General features: G+C 44.1%; 1 pseudogene; it reads right to left on the bottom strand.

Moving 5' to 3' along the window:
• Nucleotides 1-19,972: 19,972 nt before the first annotated feature.
• Nucleotides 19,973-21,187, bottom strand: LOC144752562 (Golgi integral membrane protein 4-like; annotated as a pseudogene).
• Nucleotides 21,188-22,999: the final 1,812 nt, after the last annotated feature.

The following is a 22,999-nucleotide window of genomic DNA, read 5'->3' on the forward strand; positions in this document are numbered from 1 at the left end:
AATCGCCGAATTGAAGGTACAGCGTGAAGCCACTAACATCCGCCTCCGATCGGACACTGAGCTAACCCCTGAGTCTGGGTAAAAGTGGAGTATAAATCTGAGGTACTGGCGTCTGCACTTCAAAAATAACCAACGCAGGCATGCAGCTGCAGCGCCATCAATTTGCAGCCCAGGGATCCGCGTAGTGGATACAGCGCGAGCCAAGAAATAATACCGCTGAGGCGGCGTGTAGCAGATTACAACACTAGACAGGGTGATAGGAAGATACCAGCGCGGACGAGGGGTGACTGAAACAACTCGACTATCCACAAATGGTGACATCTCCCCGCATTGCAGACGACGGTTCGGCACAGCATAGAGGAACATGAACCTCGGCAGGGAAGGTACACACAACACGCGGCGAACCACGAGCACGGACACCCCATGGTCCTGCGGACATTAAGCACTCAAAGGCTGCTACACACAGAGACATTGCAAAAAAACAGAACCGAAGTGTCAGAGAGATCTGTATGATGGCGGCCAGGTGCACATTTAGCATAAACAATTCAGAATAGTGCGGAGGGTTGATCCGGAGTACCTGGTCTGACCCAACGTTGGAGAGCTATGCACGCACAGCCAGACATGCTCCCTTACTACTCTTGATAGATAGGGAGCGAGGAAAATCAACGGAGGAAGCTGGGAGACCGCTGTGCTGTGGTGCCCCCCGGGTTCGCCACTCGAAGTGCGACTGCGGCGGCGGCGGCGGCCGGGACCACCAGACCCACGCAACAACTGCCGATTAAAGGACCTCCTGGAACATCCATGATGGGGAAGCTGGATAAACAGCAACAAAAAATCTCCTTTGAGAACAAGAAAGCGCCAAAAAGCACAGAACACGCGCCAGAAGGGGACGGGACGCCAACTATGGAACCCACATCCAACATGGAAAAGATACTGCTGTCCATACAAGCGAATGTACAAGATATCAACGGAAAACTGGACAGCCTGACGTGTAGAATGGATGGGATGACAGACAAACTTGAGAAACATGGCGAAAGACTGGATAGCGCCGAATCCAGAATATCAACAGTGGAGGATGAATCGCACGCCACGACTAGCAAGTGTGCCGGTATGGAACGCGTCCTGGAGGTGATTAAGGCAAGGGAGGAAGATTTGGAAGCGCGCTCCAGGCGCAATAATGTGCACATCACGGGCCTGCCAGAGTCCACAAACACGGGCAAGATGGAGATCTACATAGAGCAACTATGCAGAGACATTTTTGGGACGGAGGCCCTATCTCACATTTTCATAGTCGAGAGGGCCAACAGAACCTTGGCGCCCAGACCGAAACCAGGAGCGACGCCTAGACCGATTGTGGCGAGAATCCTCAATTACCGCGACAGAGTCACCATTCTGCGATTGGCACGCGAGAAAGGGAAGATTACACATCAAGGCAATACCCTGGAGTTCTACCCGGATCACACGGTAGTGGTTCAACAAGCGAGGAAGGAATTTGCATCTGTCAAGGCCAAACTCAGAGAATTAAACGTGGGATATTCCATGCTGTATCCGGCGAGGCTGTGGGTAACATGGAATGACAAAGCAGTGGTGTTACCGTCCCCAAAGGCAGCCCAGGAATTCGTTAAAAAGGTGATACAGCAAAACAAGCAGCGAGCACGAGCCGATCAGCACACGGATTCAGACGGAGCAGAGTAAGAATGGGGGTGGCATTCTGCAGGCTTATGGTAAGACTCTCTTTTTCTATATCCCCAGGAGGCCCGCATGCATAGACCCGAGGGGTCGCAGACTTATAGGCTCTTGGATCACGTGCATAGGCAGGGGCCCGAATTCAAGACTCGCACGAATGGAGCTGAATGCAAGTCAGCACCTAGACCTCTGACCGAGTTCAAAATGAATGAGAGACATAAACGCAAAGATTGCATTATCCATGAGCGCCTAACGGGGATCACAAAGGGGGCACTAATGGTCTTAACTGTGTATAGGGGTGGGTATATACCTGGAAACCACCGCACAGCGCACACACTCTTGACATGATGCAGGTGCCGGTTGCCTTAACTGCTTCCTGTGACGTGCCTCCCTGTCTTCACGGAACCCCAGATATAATACAGGGCAATGTAGACCAGATGATGGGATTGGTGGCTCTGGGGGCCTGGACACTGCGGTTCCAGAGCCAGAAGGACGGGCGGGTGTGATCCCACAGGGGCGAGCACCTTGCGATTTTGACTGATTCTGTGCTGCTCTCACAGGTCCCACTGCAGCTCAAAGAAGGGCCGCGGTGGTCATTGGGGCCAAGCACACCCCACCAGAATTGGCATCCTTGACCCCGTTTGTCTCTACGTACGGTGCTAATAATTGCCAATCTAATGCACTACATGGGACGTTGACTCATATTTCTGAAATGTTGATCTGCAGGAACACTTACACTGGTGACCCGTAATGTATAAAACAGCGCGCTATCGCTCTCCTGAGTGGTTGATCACGAAAGAGGGAGTCTGGATTACGAAACTATAAAACACAGTGTTGTACGATTAGGTTGGTGCTACGGGCCCACCCTCTCCATATGGTGGTGAAACGTCGCTAAGATGTAAATGGGGAATCACCTGCTACCCAGAACTACACTGACTCACTAGAGTGCCCGGGGCCTACGGGTGAAACCGGGATGGATAGACAAAACACACATGTATGTGTCGTAAATATGTAAGACGTCCGCACCCCTTCAGTTGGGTGTAGATCGGTGCCCCAGGCGGACCTCCAAAAGGGTAACCCCCACCAAAGTTGTTTGTATTTGACTGTTTTAAGGGGATGTTTACAATGGGAAAATGGCTTCGGTAGAATTGGGTTGCTGGAGTGGGTGGGGGCGGGGGGCATGGGAGAATTGTTCAGGTTTTGAGACCGAAGCAGATACCACATGTTCATCTACGAGGTGTTAATGGGCGAGGGACTGATGGAGCGCAATTGTTCTCAACTGGGTAAATGAAGTTCTGTTTTGTATCTGATTATCATCTGCTACTAAGATGGATCCCTCGATTTTATAGATGGCGCAGGTAGTTGGAGGTACCAGTAGGAATCATATAAACCTCCTCACGTGGAATGTCCGGGGTTTAACTCAGCCGAAAAAAATAAGACAGGTATTTGCCTACTTAAAAAGATGGGAAGTGGATATTGCTGTATTACAGGAGACACATATTGCACTTAACACACATGCGCAGATGGGAGGACGTTGGTCGGAATCCTCGTACATGGCTAACTACTCCTCTTACTCGAGGGGAGTGATCACGCTAATCCGTAGAGGCGTGAACTTCACGGTACATAAGGTTATCAGTGATCCCAATGGCAGATATGTTATTGTGTCAGGCACACTACGTGGGCAAAAGATAACGCTTCTCAATGTGTACGGCCCGAATACGGATGCCCCGGAATTCTTCCAGGAACTGTGGGTGCATCTCCAAACACTAGCGAACACCCACATCATATGCGGAGGGGACTGGAAAGTAACGATGGCAGAGGGGGTGGACCGTTCCTCACACTCATCAGAACCACATAAACAGGCCAGGGCTAAACTTCTGCACGTGCTCTCAGACCTATCACTGACAGACATCTGGAGGCACAAATTCCCTGATATCCCGGGTGCTACACACATTTCTGCGGTCCATAATAGCTGGTCGCGCTATGACTATTGGCTGGGTTCGGATGGCATTACGTTGTGGTCACGTGAGATAAGGATCTTACCCAGGACACTGTCGGACCACAACCCTGTGTTGTTGGCCCTCGTACTTCCGAATTATACCACACCCCCTTTTCACTGGAGATTTAATTCCCGCTCACTCACAGACACGGTCTACGCAGACACTATTCACAAAGCGATCAAAGAATACTTCCTACTAAACGAACCTGTGGTGGAGGACCCGGGACTATTATGGGAAGCATTCAAGGCCACGATACGTGGAGTATGCATGAGCACCACAATAGGTATTTTGAAAGATATCCGGCGGCAAATTGCACGTTGTGAAACACGCATGAGGGAATTAGAGTTGGCCTACGAAAACACCCAAGATATCACCCTTTTGGGTGAACTGAGAACACTACACTCAGAACATCAGACATTCGTCGACGACGAAATTAAGTACTTAGAAAAGAAACACTCAGCCAGATTATATGGGGAGGGCGGCAGGCCAGGCAGTATACTGGCGGCCAAAATTTGCGATGGCAAAGGGCACACACCTATCCTACGTATTAAAGCAGATGATGGCTCGCACCACACACAGGCTACAGACATCTTAAAATGTTTTGCAGAAGGGTACGAGGAGCTGTACAGGTCACGACCGATAGCATCAAGGGACGACACTTTTAACTATTTAGAGAATGTGGCAATAGGATGGCTATCGGACGGGCAGAGGGAAATGTTAGCATCACCCATCACGATAGAGGAAGTAACTGAAGTAATTGGGTCTCTCCCAAATGGGAAAGCACCAGGCCCTGATGGGTAAACTAATGAATTTTATAAACGATATGTGGACATCCTTGCCCCACATATGGTAGAAATGTATGGAGCAGCATTCGAACAGTCAGAATTACCCCCAACATTGCGTGAGGCGGCAATAATAGCGCTCCTCAAACCTACCAAAGACCCAGAGATATGCGACTCCTATAGGCCGCTTTCACTTATCAACACCGACTCTAAAATATTGGCGAAGTTACTGGCCATGCGGCTGAAACCACTAATGACGAGTCTGGTCCTCCCCGATCAGGCAGGGTTTATCCCTCCGCGTTCCACTTCCCATAATACTAGATCATTGTTCGCCCTTTCACATTATCTTCAACCCTCCACAAGGGCAGTGGCGGTTATGCTGGATGCCGCCAAGGCCTTTGACTCCATTGAGTGGGAATATTTAACTGCTATTTTACATAGAATGGGGTTCCCCAAACGATTTGTACAGTGGGTTTCACTCATATACACCAAACCGTGTGCCAGGGTGCGCATCAATGGTTATGTATCAGACTCATTCCATATTCAGCGTGGCACCAGGCAAGGATGCCCGCTCTCACCCCTGTTATTCGCGTTAGCACTCAAACCCCTAGCCTGCATAATACGACAATACTACAAAGCATCAGCGCTTCAGTTCCCATCCAGACCATTACATATCTCTCTATACGCAGATGACATGCTGCTATATATCCGCGACCCCAACGCGCATTTAAATCCAATCTTACGTGAATATATCAAATTTGGTGGAGACTCAGGGCTGGCCTTAAACTGGTCCAAATCCTCCATTATACCCCTGACAGATACGACAACAAATTTGGAGTACAGGATAACGACAGGTGTAAGAGATGTAATGGAGAGGGAGCGGGGTTTGCACATTTGGCTTGGTTCTGTTCTGCGGTGCATGCTTATTGGATGGAAGTGGTAACTGCGCTGTCCACTATGTTGGAGGTTGAGATAGAATGCACAATCCGCACTTGTCTGCTGGGTGTAGTACCGCAACTCAGAGCTACACAGCGTAAATTTTGTGTGATAGCACTATTGTTGGCAAAGAGACAGATTGCACAATGTTGGCACAGCAGGCAGGTGCCCAAAACATCCAGATGGTTGCTAGATATGGCCAGCTGTAGAGACAAACTACAGACCTACGAAGAAGAATTGCCAGCAAAATCCAGGCCCAAAGACTTCTGGTGCTATCTCATGGACTACATACTGACACTGAATACAGGCAAGGAGGATTGACCCAGATGTAAGAGCTACTCTTTGAGAGTTGTGCAACATTCGGTCCCATATGTCTATAGACACCATGATTCAATTCCATACTACTACTGAGCCAGGTAGCTTATAAGAGTCTCATTTTTATATTACTACTTTGTTTTTTTTTATTTTTTATTTTTTTATTTTTTGTGTTCATAGTTGACAATCTACACATTTATAAAAACTCTAAGACCCCATGTTCTGCAATGTAATGCCGGAATTAACATGATTGTGTTTAGAAATATATGTATAACACGTCACTATGTCCTGTCTATTGGTTTGCAGCCGGCCCCAGGGTTGTAGGCACGTGGCTGTGTATGATTAACGAATTGTAATAAAGGTCTTACAAAAAAAAAAAAAAAAGAGTAGAAGAAATGACAGTTTAACTGCGGCCAAACTCCTATTAAGGGAACTCATACCTCGGTTCAGATTTCCAGTCACTATTGAATCAGACCGAGGGTCTCATTTTAATAATGAAATAATTTGATTAATTTGTGAAGCATTTAAAATTTAGCAAAAGCTGCACTGTGCATACCACCCAGAGGCTTCTGGAGTGGTAGGTAAGCATGGGCGTAAAATCCGTTCCGCTCGCGGATTTTGCGGATTTTCGGTAAATTCGCAATCCGCGAACTTACCGAAAATTCGTAAATCCGTGCGAAGCGGATTTTTTTGCTTGGTCGCACTTGCCAACTAGAATACTATACAATTTCGCGGGAGTAAACACTTGCGAAAACGTAGATGCGGCGGGCAGCGACAATCTCGCAATTGCGAGATTGCAAAATTTGCAATTTCGCACCAGAAATCCACCAGCAGGCAGCATAAACCTTGAAAATTATGATTTTTATCAGAATAACTCCTCAGGTTGACATTTGCCTGCACTTTTTTTTGCAAGGAGTCCATTTTGGGGGGGGAGGAAGGAAGTGCCCCACAGTCTCCAACTTCCTGTTCCTGTCCAGCAGGCTCCTCTCAGTGCTTTCTTCATGTGCTGGTCACTTTGATTTGGATCTTGACCTGGAAGCACTCAGCAAGTGCAAAAGTTCAATCTTATCATTAGTAACCATTCCCTGTACTGCCTGGAAGGATTAATTTTTGTGGATGCTGCTGGATATTTGGATTTTTGCAAAACTGAAAGCACTCAGCAGGTGCAAAAGTTCAATCTTATCATTAGTAACCATTCCCTGTAGTGCTTCCTGAGGGGCTCCTTCAGAGTTCAGTTGCCTACTTGCAACTATTCTATGACCCTGCTCTGACCCTCACAGCAGGCTCAGAGAAAGCAATTACAGATAAGGAAGCAGGTTGCAGCCAGGAAGTTCAAATTCAGTAACACATTAATCAGCCCCTAATTCATTTATGTCAGTTGAGGCAGGGCAGGTGTGCTTTTCCACCCATAATCTACAGTGATGAACTAGAGGGTGGCATGGGTGAGCCAGAGGGTGGCATGGGTGAGCCAGAGGGTGGCAGTGGTGAAACAAAGGGTGGCAGTGGTGAAACAGAGGGTGCTGTGATGAACCAAATGTAGAAACAACATGTTCGCGACCGTTGCTACCCCAAAAGTAAGTTCGCGTTTGCAAACTGGTACAAAATCCTCGCGAACTGGCAGAAATCCTTGCGAACACAAAAAAAATTACAAATCCGCAAATTCGCGAGAGTTCGCGGATTTTGTGGATTGCGAATCCGTAAATACGCAATTTCGCGGATTGCCAATTCGCAAAATCCGCCCATGCTTAGTGGTAGGACAATTGAATGGCACATTCAAGTCAAGACTGGGAAAAGCGTGTGCATCCACCCCACTGGAGTGGCCTAATGCTCTACCCCTTGTCCTGATGGGATTCAGAAGTATCCCTGACAAAAATACAGGTTTGAGTCCCCATGAGATACTTATGGGAAGGGCAGTGAGGCAGGCATGTATACCAGTACACACGCTGTTAAATATATCTGATGATTTGGTATTAGAGTATTGTAAAGAGTTGGCTGACCAAGTGCATTCTATCTCTCACCAGGTTGGGGAAGATGTTGTTGCCAGGCAGTCGACTCAAGCGCATGATCTGAATCCCGGTGACTGGATAGTAGTGAAAGATCACACTCGAGAATTGTGCCTAGCACCAAGGTGGGGAAATCCACAACAGGTTATATTGGTCACCACAACAGCTGTAAAGTGTGCAGGCTTGCCCAATTGGATTCATGCAAGCCATACTAAAAGAGTGCTAGCACCTGACGAGGTAGATCCACAACAAGTCCAAACAGTGGAAGAGGCTGAAGGTTGTACAGCTGAAGGATCACAGATAACAGAGCCTGAAGTAACTGAAGAAGAACAACTTAGCACTAGTCAGGATGACTGGATCCCAATAGTAGACATTCCTGAAATTATTATGAGAACAAGAAGTCAAACACAATTAGAAAGATAGAGTGATAGTGCGGCCGAGACAGGAATAGAAGAACTTACTCAGATCCTAGCAGAAAAAGACCATACAGAATCTGAGGAGGACCAGATAAGGAAAGAGCAATATACTCAGACAGTAGAAATTAGAAACAACATCCACGAGTCTGAGGAGGGACAGACAGGTATTAGAGAAAACGCCCAGGCAGAAGAAAATCAAGAAATCATAAGACCTGAGCAGGACCAGTTAGGCGAAGAAAAACACGTTCAGGAAGAAGAAGGAGAACAAAGTCAAATCAAACAAACTCCTGAACAGGGCCAGAATAGAGTAGAAGAACACATCCATGCAGAAACTGCTAAGGAAATAAGCCCTGGACAAGGTCAAATAGAGAGGAATTCAGAAGTCGGAAATACAAAAGTTGTGCCACAAATTAATGAAAACAAGAGAGCACTTGAAGAACCTGAAAGCACAGTGCCAGCTAAAAGGCTCAGAAAAGGTGATACATTTTGACTAGTATTATCAAAAGACTGGAATATCGGCTTAAGACAATAAATGAAGAACCAAAACAATGTAGATGAAGTACCAAGTCAATCTGGGCTGTCAACAGAAAAGCCAAAAAGGAGAAATCTACGTTTGAAAAGACTGAATAATAAATTCAAGGGTCCTGAATGGACATATGTGACTCTTGAGAATTTTGAGAATCCTAAATGGAGCCAGTGATGAAGAATTAAATGCTGATCTAATTGACGAAGAAGTGAGACCGACTTGAAGAAAATAAATCTACAGGTTATATTCTGTACAAAAGTTACAAAGAGGAGAATAAATCTACTTAGTCTAAAATGGCTGATAATATAGCTGCTGGAAAACTGAAACAAACTGTATAAAAAGATGCTGTAGAATATGCATATGTAGCATATTTTTAGTACTCATAGTGTGGTTAGGATTGAGAATAGCCATTCCTTATCTAATGACTGCAAATAAACAGAATGACACTAAGGTACATGGAAAGGTAGCTAACATTAAACAAGACAGAGTAGAATCAAAAGCACCAGATGAGACAGAATTGCTTCACAGTGTTAATAAAAATGAGACAGATTTGAATGTTTTTGCAAATTTGTTAGTACATTATGTAGAAACCATGGAAGTTAGTGATTGTTATGTATGTATGAAAATACCGACATCAGTAGCAGAAGGAGTGACATATCATCATTTACCATTGACATCTGGTATTCCCTGTAGTATTTTAGCTAGTTTATTTTATAGAACTGGAAAATTACAGTATTTTTATTCTAACATAGATGTGATTTTTTCAGAAATTCCCTTGCGCAAAAATATGAACCCTGTCCTTAGCAGTAGAGATTCACAATTCATGGGTGAATATTTTCTAACAATGAAAACAATCGATATAGCTGAAGCACATAAGGATAATCTAACATGCAGGTTACATGAAGAAGAAAATATATTTCTGAACTTAGTAGAGAAAAAGAAACAGGATTTCCATAGAAGGGTCATTGAAGCGAAACCTCAGATACCTAAATGGGCTGAGAGGGAAGATGTTTTTGCAACTGGCAAGACTCATGCTGCTACGTCCCTGGACCTTGAAAAGAAAGGGAAAATCTGTCTCCATAGGTTAAAAACTGAGTATAACAATGTATTAATTTGTTCCAGTGAATGTGAACACAATTTTCTGATAATTGGGGGTCGGGAACTAAAAGGTAGAACTGATCCAGTATTTCCTGGATTTTATTATGTTTGTGGATACAAAGCTTACTTTAAACTGCCTGATCATTGGTATTGGAGTTGCTATTTCGGAATAGTATTCCCAAAGGTATACCATGTAAAAAGAATTACTGGCAGCAATGAAGAAAATAATGGACTAACACGAAAGAAAAGAGCTAGTTTTTCAGAAATTGTAGGAGATATATTTAGTGCATTGATACCTTCAGTGGGAGTAATTCTGAATACAAAAAGGATTTGTAAATTTTCCACAGTGGTGGATCGCTTATCGACTGACACTGCTGGAGGATTCTTATCGATCAATACCGAATTAGTTGTGATAAGATCAATAGTTTTGCAAAATCGACTTGCTCTTGATATATTATTGCCAAAAAAAGGGCGGAGTCTCTAGAATGTTGAAGGTGCAACATTGTTGCACCTACATACCTGACAAAAGTATCAAAATTGGGAGATATGTCAAAAATATTATGAATTTGGAAGAAGAATTGAAACCACTGGAAGTTGACAGTGCATGGAAGAAACTAACTGATAATATTTCTTCTATAGGTAGTTGGGTTTCTAATTTTGGAAGTAGTATTAGAGGTCGAATACCGATGCCAATACTGGGAATAACCCTATTAGTCTTAATAATAATAATTTGGTGCAAATGCTGCAATAAAGAAAATGGTATGGAGTAAGTAAAAAAGGGAGAAAAAGAAAATATGATGAAGTCCAGCTTGAAGAAATAAAAGGAGATATTTACAAAAGGATGAAGGGTTTTCACGAGAGAAAGGGAAAATAACTTTCTAAAGTGATTGAAGAAATAGAAATGGGAAGTTGCTAAAGTTGGCATCTGGTTCAGAAATTGGTGATGGCATAAAATGCCATCAAAGAGGGGATTGATGGAGCAAGGTTTCATACGTAAAGAAACTTGCTCGGATTCAATCCTCTCGAAATGACATGTAATGAATTACTCTACATGTTTTGTGAATACTAATAATTGCACCACATGACATTTTCTAGGAGAAGCTTACCAATGTGCTTTACTAACAAGTAACCCGGGTGACTTAAAATGGCTGCCAAAAACGCAGGAACTCTTTTGCGCATGCGTCTACTGCATCTGCGTAGTATGACGTCCTTTGCTTTTGGTGGGAATTCTTTGCAGCTGCGCATTAGTATTAAAATGGCCGCTTTGAACCTCACATCGTAATGCACATGGCTATGCTCAAACTAAACTTTGTATGTCTTGCTAAACTATTAATGCAATAGTTAAAATAAATTAAGGGGATTAGAGTAGAAATAAGTGGTATACAGTGTATTCATTTATTTTTGTATTCTAATGTGTTTGACTTTATTATTAGTTCGTATTTGGGCCTGAAGGGTGACTGAAATCTCCATCTTGTCTGAACCCTACACATGCGCAATAGGATCGTAACTGCTGTGCCAAATGACATTGAACTACAGCCAAAGACTGTCTCAGAAGCAATGCGCCTGAGAACTGCACCGATTGACCTGAAGAGGGGAAGATGAAAATACAATTTCGCATACATTGTAGTTGAATCAATTTAAATGTTGTTGGGAGGAATAAAGCATGGGAAAGTAAATTAATGGTGGGAACACAGAACAATGAACCTAAGAAAAATTGACATTACATAGTATGGTGTGATGACCTCTCCCCGTCCCATTGACCAATCGAATGAAGGGAATACACACACTTTGAAACATTGGGGGGTGGTACATACACCGAGAATGGCATAACTAAGGTAGGCTCAGTCAGTTAGATTGTCTGACTTGTCGCAGACCTGTCACTGACCCAACACTGCCGCATAAGAAGGCGAATGCCATAGAGGTTAGAGGGCTAATTGAGCTCTCTGAGAGAAGAATTGAGAGAGGCAGCGGGAGAATAATCTAAGATTGCTGAGGAAGATCCATCTAGAAGGGGAAATAGATGAGAGTAGCACCAGAGAGGGGTGTGACGCTGGCGTTGCACTTTGAAGAGGTTACCTGTCCTGTCCTGCACCTGATCTGATCCTTAGACTCCCACTAGCTGAAGTGCTTCTTTCAATCCTTGGCAAGGGGTTGGTCCTCACACCATTCTAGGTAAAGATAAATCTGTGTGGTATGTCCTTGTACCGTTTTCCTTTTTCACCCTTCCCAGGTACCAATGCCTAGAGATTTTATTAAGCCTTAAAATAATTTTGGCTTTGATCATTATTTTCCTTCTTGAGAAGTTGGTGATTGACATGTATTGGTATTTGACTCACAAAATATTGCATAGATAAAGGTTTTAAAACTCTCCTGAGTCTGTGGTCATTCAAAGAAATAAGAGTAAATGTTATTTATGCCTATTATGCTAACAACCTGATCTATCGACCAGAGGAAATTAAGCACTAAGGTGTTAAAGTTTGGTAAGAAAGGTGTACAGGTAAAACATGTTTCAAGGTAGACAATGGGGCCTATTAGGATGGTGGACGGACCTGCATCCGTCCGCCACCCCCGAGGTGGAGGGAACGTCCCCAGGGGCTGCGGCGTTCCCTCCATGCAGATTAGGATGTGACCGCCACCCTGGCGGTCACATACCCTATGTTTAACATTGTGGCGGGTGCTGCTTGAAGCAGCGCCCGCCGCAAGGTTAAAAGTGCATGCTTTGCATATGCATGCACAAAGCGTCAGGCACCGCGCGGTGCCTGCCGCTTTGTGCATGCATATGCAGGGGGTACCATAGGTACCCCCCATGTGCACCTCCCACCCCCCAACACCCTGGGGGCTCGCAACGAGCCCCCAAAAACGAAAGACCACATGCTTTTCCATGGCGGAAAAGCCGCCGCGGAAAAGCATGTCTTCTGCCCCATCCTAATATGGCTGGCGGTGTCTGATAGACACCGCCACCATATCAGAGCTTTTCCGCCGCGGTCGGAATGCGACCGCGGCGGAAAAGTGGCGGACGGTCTTCCTGACCCACCAGCCATCCTAATCTGGCGGTGTGTCTTTGGAGCCTCCGCAGCCTTCCGCCGGCCCTGAGGATGCGGATTCACCACGATCCTAATCGGCCCCTAAGTCTTGATCCAAAACGGAGGATTGCCAGCTTATTGTCTGGATGTTTTATGGGCCCAGGTGAGTATGGTGTTTTGGAAATAACCCAAGCTGGTAATCTCGCTGTTTCAGAGTAAGTATTCTATTGAGGAGAAAATAAAATATAAACTGCTGATTCAAAATGGTAAATATCTGATTAAAGAGGAAAAGACCAAGTTTTATACAGAGAAAAGTAGCAGAGCAAAAATAATCATTCAGACAACTTTTTAAGATGGTGCAGGAGCTTTCCTAGTCATCGGTTAGTAGCTCTTTAACTCCTAGCCAAAAGCTTTGTAACTGGTTCGGGGAATTTTTCAAAAAGAAGGTTGAAACCATTTGAGAGGATTTTAAGGCTGTTATAGTCCCTATTATTCCCAATGTTGAGGATAATTGTGTTGAGCTAACTGGCCCTAAGCTCCTTAATTTTTCCTCTCTCTCTAACAAGAGAGTGATGGTACTTATAAATATGCAGACAAAATCAGGTGCTCCATCTGACCCCTGTCTACCGTAAATCTTCCAGGAGATTGCAGGCATGGTAAGTCTGTCCCTTACCACCCTATTCAACAACATTATCAACAAGGGTACATTCCCATTAAACTTGAATCAATCATGTATTCTGCTGCTCTTAAAGAAACCCACATTGTACCCTAACGAAGAGAAGAACTATCAGCCCATCTCTTGCCTTCCACTGCCTGCCAAAATCTAAGAGAAACATATAGATCTTGCTTTCTCTGAATATTTTGAGCATAATGAGCTACTGGATGGAGCCCAGTTTGGCCTCACAAAGGTTCATAGTACTGAGACAGCATTACTGGTAGCCTCAGAGCAGATATGGAAAATCATGGACAACTGTGGCAAGGCTGCGTGGTCCAGTTGGACCTGTCTGCAGCCTTTGATACTGTAAGCCACGTTATACTGAATCAGAGATTAAATGAATAGCAATCTTTGGATCAGCATACGATCACTTATGCTCCTTCCTTTCAAAAACAGAGCAATTTTCATCAGTGAATACAAGGGTCATCGTCCAGCCCTACCCAATTTAAAAATGTATGTGGCTCCACTTGCAAAACATATTAGATTTTTTTGTTTTTTGGTTTCTCAACCATCTCTTATGCTGATGACACGCAAATTGTTGTGTCTATCACCATTAACACTGAGGAGATGGCGCAGCGTTTCAATAGCTGAATGCAAGCAGTGGTTGGTTGGATGAGTAGGCACTGCCTTAAATTGAACTCAGAAAAAAATTAGGTAAGGGAAAGGTGTGGCACTGCAGCCAGGGCAACTGACGGTGGAATCTGGGGATCAGGGTTCGATCCCCGGCGCCAGCGGCAGATTAGCCTAGCAACATGTGACTCTGGGCAATAGCTTGCTTAATCTTCCCGATGGCCCCCAGTGCCTAGAGACCCTTACGGGTGATTGTTCGCACTTTACAAATGTGGATTATGATTATTATTTAGCAGGGACATCTCATATTAGAATGATTCTTGATGGCATAAGCCCTTGGGTCCTTTACCTATCCCTCTCCGTAAAGTTAGAAACCTGGGAATGATCTTTGATTCCAAAATTGATTTAATTGACTAGACTAATAAGCTGGTCTCCAATTGCTTTTACCAACTATTTGGGGAAAATGTTTGACCTTTATTCCTTTTCAGTTCCAGAAAACAGTGGCTATCTCTTTGGTTTTTATTGAGATTGGATTACTGCAATGTCCTTTATTTGGGCATGCAACAGGGCTCCTTGCAAAAATTGCAAAGATTACAGAATGCTGTTGCGCGGTTTATTAAGAACATAAGGAAATATGATTCAATTACCAAGGCCCTGGAGGAGCTCCACTGCTTACAATACAAAAGAGAGTTGTTTTTAAGGCACTCTGTACAGCACACAAATCCCTCCTTAATACTGGTCCAGCATACTTAAAGAGTAAATTTGTCTGGTATAATCCCAGAAGATGTCTTACGTCGGCAACCTCTAAAATGGTTAGGGTACCTAGAGTTTACACTGCCTCATGGGGTGGTAGAAGCATGATATAATCCACTTACAAACTTTGAAACCAGCTACCTGTGCACCTCAGAGCCCAGCAGGATTTATTGACCTTTGGAAAACATTTTAAGACATGGTTATTTGTATCTTTGTCTCAAGATGTGGGTTTCCATATGGTATGATATATCTCTGTTTTGCAGAAGCTAGCACCAAGACGCCCATGGGCAAACATCACGCTATATAAAAATAAATATCAATATCAAACATCCTCCCATTTTCTAGAAAGCAGATTCCTTATAGCGTGGTGGACAGGGAGAGAGTTAGGATCCCTGCGGCTATATTTTGCAAAAAAAATAAACTTCATCAGCCCTGCATGATGTAGCCAGAAAGGATTCTTTAGACCTAATATGCTCAATAATCAGAGAGGCCAGATCCATGCACATATCAGACTCTCTGCCCCACCTCTTCATTCGAACAATCTGTGTCAGGGTCACAAGCAGCAGAAGAATGTTTTCTTTTGGGAACTGTGGCCCTTCTATGGCATTTTAAATGCTTCTTTTACAGCCATAGTAAGCATCTGCTGTAAAATATCCACGTACTCGTGATTAGGCCCACAATAGAAGCTGAAGCGGAAAGGAGTGTGATGAGGACATTCTTACCCCCAAAAATGTTGGTATGCCTCCTATTCCCAACTTTTTTGCCCTCCATACTGACACAGTTGCCAAGCAATTCAGCCAGCAGAAGGCATCACTTCCATGTTATATATGTTTACCCAGCAACCACCAAAGACAGGAGCAGCACAGTTGCCATCATTTATTTATTATTTTTAATGTATGATTTATTTTATTCTATGCTATTTATAAATGTTGTAAAACTACAGAGCTCTGCATCATAAAATCCTTAGAAACTGTATTAAGTATCATTTAATATGAGCTCTGTACTCCCACCAGCCCCATGTGTATATATACTGTTCGTGGTACAAAAGGGGGTGGTGATGGACGGAGCATCTGACCCAATCAAAAACTCACACCCAATCAACAGATCTGGGTATAATCCATCACCGTTCTTTAGCCCACTCTGCCACCCCAGTTCAGACATGGCCATATGCAAATCAGTCTGACCCTGTGCCTCATGTGAACACTCCAGCCCGAACTGCCAAGCCATGCCTTCCCTGGACCGGAAACAAGCTTCCGAGGACCGGTTTCTGGCATTTCAGCCGTCTTCAGCCCGGCTTGCTTGAATCCAGTGGCAAAGTGAACAAGGGACTCACGTCTGAGCATACCCTGCCAACTTATGGCAAACAACGTGGTACAAAAGGGGGTGGTGATGGACGGAGCATCTGAACCAATCAAAAAGTCACACCCAGTCAACAGATCTGGGTATAATCCATCACCGTTCTTTAGCCCACTTTGCCACCCCAGTTCAGACATGGCCATATGCAAATTAGTCTGATCCTGTGCACAAAGGTGCATACAAGCCCCTTTTCTATTTACCCTCTCTATGAACAGTCTTGAGCAAGCCCTGCTGGCTTCTGGGATTTACTGTCCTCGCCTTGGAACCTGTTTGCTCCCTGTCCTGCTGACAGCAGACAACACAATCCTAATGGCAACAACCACTAGGGGATTGGAAATTGTATTAAACACCTTTGCTGCTTTTCTGGAGAAGCTTTACTTGGGAGTTCATTTCTCTCAGTGCTTCTTTATGGTTGCAGATCCTAGTTCAACTAAAAAGCAGTCCTTTAGTATCTGCAACCACATAATTGCCAAGGTCCTTGTTTTCCCCTATTTAGGTGTACTGTTTGATGACAATTTGTGCTAGAAACCCCTTGTGGCAGCTAAATGTGAGAAGCTCACTAGATCTTTCACTGCAGTTTTTAGGTTAAGCATTCGAGACCTCTTGTATATACTTTAGTATATACTTATATGTGTTTGTACTTGCCTCTATTTAACTGTCTTAATAGAAAACGACCAGCAGAAGTCAGTAAAATACCAGAATTGCTTTCTGCTTGGGGTCTTTATTTTTTTTAATTTTTCTGGCAACTGCCTGTATTTAACTTTCTTGATAGAAAATGACCAGCGGAGTTCAGTAAAATACCAGAATCACTTTAGCATTCTCCAGATTCTAGTCCATAGAAATTGTCCTCCATGAGCCCCCGTAGACTATAATATTTTTTTCAAATTTTGTATTTTCAGTGATATGACCACAGAAGGCCCTGATTTTATATTAATAACAGAGCTTTGGACTATACCATTCCTGCTGAAGGGCAATATTTCTCTTCATGTGTCACGGAGTTTGGTCCTTATTTTCCCTCTTTGTTAAAGAACAGTAGATGTTTCAGCACCCAGGCTAATGTGCTGCATAGCTAAATACATTTAAGGTCACAAAGGCGAGACCAATTGTATTACAAATACTTGTTCTATACATAGTCATGCTGCTAAAATATCCTATGGCATTTTTATCATTGTACAATTTTATTTGTACTCATTTGTCACATCACACTTTCTGCAGACCTGCACATTGTCTCTACCTCTGGAATTGAAATACATTGGGTGAGATAATCATCCCTCAACCATGATTACTGCCATTGAAATCAGGCATATATTAACATTTTGGCGCGTATTGCACCCAAAATCAACATGAACCGTTTTTATCAGTCATTTTTGCCCATGTAAATTTATGTTGCGGATTTTCGAAATTGTGTGGTAACCAAATTTCATCCCATGTCGCAATGAATTGAGCTGATGGTAATTGGGACCATAATGTTATAGTTTATCAAGAATTTTAAGAATCGTATGGTACCATCGAAGTTAATAAGTTTCAAACTAATAAATCTTGAGAAAATCTAAAAAAATTAAGATTGTCCTTATTTTTTTGTGAATATAAGAATGGGAGTAGAGGTCGTATGGTTAATTTGAAAAGAAATTTCAAAAACTGACCATGTAAAAAAAAAAAAACTTGACGACGTGTGTCCATCTTTCTTTTGTTTTCTGCCAATGTGCTTACCTGGTATTTATTCAGTGTGGCAAGGCTCCCTCTATCAGAAAAGATCAATCCAGAAATAGGCAAGTATTGTATTAGTGGTTGGTATGAAATCAGGGCAGACATTTTAATATTGTTGTTTTGTAGTAACGGATGTAGATTTGCATAATCTACATTAAATCTATGTATATTAAAGTATGGCATGGAGTGACATAGGGCGTGTACCTCCTAATTTCACTTGCAAGTAGATCGTGGGATGGGCAGAGGCAAGGGAGTCTTTTCTTGTTTCTCCACATCCAGCACTTTCAGTTAGTTAGGAAGGTCCCCTATAGCCAGGAGAAATTCCAGGTCTATCTTAGAGTTCCAGGTGAGAGCTTAAATAGGCCCCCACTCTGATGGCTGCTGCTGCTTGCCTTGTGTTCATCTTGTACCGACCTAGGTGCCAAAGCAAGAAGTTGGACTTTACGTGTTATTACCTGAGTGCTAGGCTCTTTGCTGGCAGCAGACAATAAACACTTCCATTTTCCATTGCTATCTGGCTCCATCGTCTGATAAGTTGGTGATAATAGAAATATTGTTCATCAGTATAGGGCTTACCCAGTTAGTACATGACTGAAGGATGCTTATGCCCTTAGGTGTCATCACTTGCCTTCCCACCCAAACAATATTTACCAAGTGTTTTCTCTTTCTTGTCGGTATAATGTAATGTTTATGTAATGGCAACATAGTTGTATTTTTTAGTATGTATGCAGCTATAATGGCACATTGGACTAATTCTACAGAAATCCACCTTTAACAGCACAGTTTTTTAAAAGTTTATTTATTTATTTATTTTTATGTCTGATGTTTTATTACACTGTGTTGGGATAAATGGATGTGTGGGTTTCCACAAACTGAGTTCATGTATAATAATTCCTTACTGATGGCTCATTTAGCATTTGAAAGACGGTACTCTATTTGACAGAGTGGCGGAGAGCATTACCTCCATCATGCTGATGGACCACGTCCCTCAGATTTAAAGATGATCATCAGTTCAGCGGCCATCTCTGAACATTGAAAGGAATAGCCATCATGAGGGTCAGTAACAAAGAATTAGTATTTAAAGACTATAGCGGAGGTGTAGGGTGCCACTGTGCTGAGAGACATCATGACAAAAAATGAAATGCAAAACAAAGGGTAGCAGAGGGACCTTTCTCAAAAAAGGGCTAAACTAATTTAAAAAAAACTAGTGGGCAAAAAGTCTGCAGGACCCTCTATGGCCTTGAAACAGTGAGGTACCTGTGAAAAGTGACCTTGAACCTTGTTTTAGAATCCCTCCCTGCAAGTGGATAACAGCAAATGTCGCATCATTAGTCAGCAAATGTAATGAGGTCTTCCTTATGTAGCCCATATCAGGTTAAGGCAATGAGGAAATAGCTAGATGTGCTAACAGGCCAGAGCTTCTGAAGGGATGAGTCTGATCATACCCCTGTTTCCCTTGAAATTAAAGGGTATTACAGGTGCCTCGTAGGGTCAAAGGATATTTGAAGACCCTTGGCACTGCTATGGTGAGAAAGGGAGAGCGTATAATGGCTGGGTAGAGAAGGTGATATGGCTGCTGCTGTTCTCTTCTGGATGGAGAGGTGGTTGGCTTTCATTACTCCATCTTTGCCGGAGTGAGGAGGAAGATTCTACTCCTCTCTTCGGAGCGGGAAGAGTCGGGTGACTTCCACAGCTCTGTTCCAGGTAAAAAAGTTTATAATAACTTCCATTACTCTCTGCCAGGAAGGGGAAAATAAAACAGCATCCAATACTCTCTTTCAGGCAGAAATAGATGGCATTGCTTGCATTATGCTTCATTGAGAGAGGGAGAGTAGTTTCAACTATTATCTGCTGGCTGAGAGTAAGTGGATTCTCTTTGAATGGAGAAGAGTAGCCTGGCTTTCATTAGTCTCTCCTGATTGGCTGGGAATAAGAGATTTTCCAATATTGTCTTCAGCAAGGGAGAGAGTAATATTGCTTTCAGTACCTGGCTTACAAGAATGGAATGGAATCCAATATTCGTTAAATTCCTAAGTTGGCCCCTTCGATTGAGAGCTTGCACAGTCCCTCTTGTCTTTCACCCACACTAGAGTATAAGGCTATCAAAGATTGCTATCTGGCTCTTGTGCCATTGAATCTGATCAGCATCAAGGGTCAGATTTCCCGTGTACTCGCGAACAGTGCGGAAAGGCATCGCATTCTTGTCCACCGTCCAGGTCAGAATGTCATTTCCAATATTCATGTTCCCAAATTCAGCATAGTAGATGATGCTGTTTCTGATGGTGAAGTTTATGGTCTGTAATTCTTTTAGCATCTCGTCTCCATCCTGGATGCTCTTCACCGTCTTCTAGAAACGCAGGGCACTGCCATCTCCATCCTTTGCTAGCCACAGAGGCAAGGCTGGCTGTGGCAGAACCTCAAGAGACCCTGTCTTGGGTACCAACAATTTTCGAAGAGCTTCTCCAGTCTGGGCAGCACCTTCTGGGGTTTTCTTCCCAGAGTCTGTCGGCGTCTCCAGAGTATTCGCTTGGAGGCCAGTCTGTTCGTGAATACGCTGCAATTCAGCTTCAGAGGCTCGGGAACGCTTATTATCTGGGGCCTGTGACCAGAATTGCTTGTGCTTCAGGGATTTGAACAAATTGAAGCTTGGTATCCTCTGAAGAGCTTCCTTCATTCGGCGCATCTGATTTAGCTGCTCCTGCGCACTAAGCAGCTGAGAGCGGACCTCTTCATGTGCATTGCGAGGAACCATAATTTCTTCCGCTAGTTTCGATATCATAGCGAGCAGCATCCCCACGTGTTCCTCATTCTCCCGCTGCAGCAATGCGTATTTGTGGTTGTGGCTCTCCAACGCTCGCCGGTTTTCCAGCTTCAGAGAGTTATACTGCTCCTGCAAGTCCAGGAGCTGCTTCTTCACTCCTTCATGCTGGTTCTTCAGGATCTTGTGGTGAGAGGGGAGGGCGACGAAGTGGTTCATGGCGTCTTCCTTCTCTTTGCTCAGGACTTCCTGAGCTTCTGATTTAAATACTACGAAATTGTCCTTCGTCTTCTTGTGCTCCGCACGCTCCTTCTGGAGGGACAGCTCCAGCCTGGACCGCTCCTCATTCATCCCTTCCAGCTGCGCAGAGAGCGTCTCCTGCTGCGGCTTGAACTCCAGGAGCAGGTTCACGGAGCTCTGCACTTTCTCCTGTAAGTGCTTGTACAGGTAGAGCACATTCCCCAGGCACATCAAGGTCAGCAAGCAGAGGCCTATCCATAGGATCCTCTTCTGCCTGCGAAATCCACAGGCCCCAGGTCCCATGGCCGAGAGTTTGGTTCCTGTCAGTGAGGGCCGGGCCCTCCGACTCCTGTTATCATCATGTCAGTAATGTCTGACTAACAGTGTTGCCAGCCACACACCTGCCTGTAGAGCCCTGCTCAGCGTCACGAATTATGACGTCTGGTGAATTCACAATGCCACACTTACGTCAGAGCGCTCTGCATCAGAGACGGGCATCAACCCTGATGTCTACTTGAAGTATGTCCGCACCCAGGGCAGTACAGCCTTGTCATCCCGTATGTACTTCCATCCCGTGTGTACATCCATCCCGTGTGTACGTCACAGCCCGTGCTGCGAGCCTTCCCTGTGCACGCCGGCCCTTCAGAGCCCCTTCCGCGGCGTCGGTGAGGGATGCTCCTGGAGCAAGGGCAGAAATGGGTGAATGTTATCGAAGTCTTCCATGCGAATATTTCTGCAAGATGCTCGTGGCCTCGACGTATAGCTCGTCACTTTTCCGAGGAAGTTTGCACGGTTTCACATCGCTGCACTCTACCCGTCCTGAGGGACAAGAGACCCGTGAGGAATTCACCGGTTTAAACTCAGTCGGCAGCAAAACGCTCTCCCCAACAGCACCGTTTTGTGAAGAGTGAGACAGTGAGCATGAAAGCGAGAATAGGGACATCTGAAAGAGAGTGGGGGCGAGAAAGAATTTAAAAAAGAGAAAGTGTACAGGGCAGATGTACTAAGGCTTTCTGTGTTCTCAGGGCCGGCTCTAGGGCGGTGCGATCGGTGCCACCGCACCGGGCGCTGACTTGGGGTGGGGGCGTCATGTTAATCTTTTTAAAAGCCGTGTACATAATACACAGTTTTCCAGCATCAATAAAATGACAAGTCCGGTGATTAATGTTCTTCCTGGAGAGACCGGAGCTTTGTCTAGTGAGAGATTCGATTCATCATAGCGCAGAGGGTTAATATGCCTGCTCCAAAGAACGTGCCCCATTCACATCACAAAGTGCATATAATATAAATAAATCAATGGGATACCGCTTTTTTGAGAGATCCTTTTGTTATTTTCAGTTTATAAGTTAGAATCCTAATAGTGAGCTATTAACTGCCACTAAAGAGCTTAATGCAAACAGCAAGGAAAATATCAGAGCTATATATTTTTTGCCTAGTCTTTCATTGTCCTAATATTGCAAAAGTGGTTCATTTGGGTAGAAATCAACTCTTATTATTAAAGAAACCCCCTAATAATGGTGTTACATTTTAAATTCTGAATTTTTGCTTTTACAATCCGATCCCTCTTAAACTATACTGCCTACCAGTATAGATAAAATGTGACTCTTACTCTTTGTAGGCCTCTGTCTTATGTAACATTTCCTATATATCGATTTACACACCGATGATTGATTGTCTCTGTGCAATGTGTGTGTGGTGTAAAGTGTATATGCTGACATCTTAAACTTTTATGAGAGGCACTATAAAACTAAATAAATCTAAGAGACAGTGGTTATGGAGACTTGAGGGGCACTGTCAAATGGTGGTAGTGAGGGAATCCGTAGCGAGGTGGTCATTTGGGGGGGCGTCAACAAACATTGTTGCACAGGGCACCACTAGAGCTAAAGCTGGTGTTGTGTGTTCTCAAAGGGTCTGACTCACAAAATCTTGCTGTTTATGACCGAAAAAAACACCTTTTGATTTGTAGCAAACATAAATTGCGAATCTGGAACACATTACCGAACAGCAATTTTGGTTTGCATCTACATTCCAAATTAGTATTTGGAAGGGGCATGTTTGGGTTGACTCTTCAAATACCAATTTGGAATGGGACGCATTAAGGTTTTGTCACTGAAA

This window comes from Lissotriton helveticus, chromosome 5_1 (assembly GCF_964261635.1).
Source record: "Lissotriton helveticus chromosome 5_1, aLisHel1.1, whole genome shotgun sequence".
NCBI lineage: Eukaryota > Metazoa > Chordata > Amphibia > Caudata > Salamandridae > Lissotriton > Lissotriton helveticus.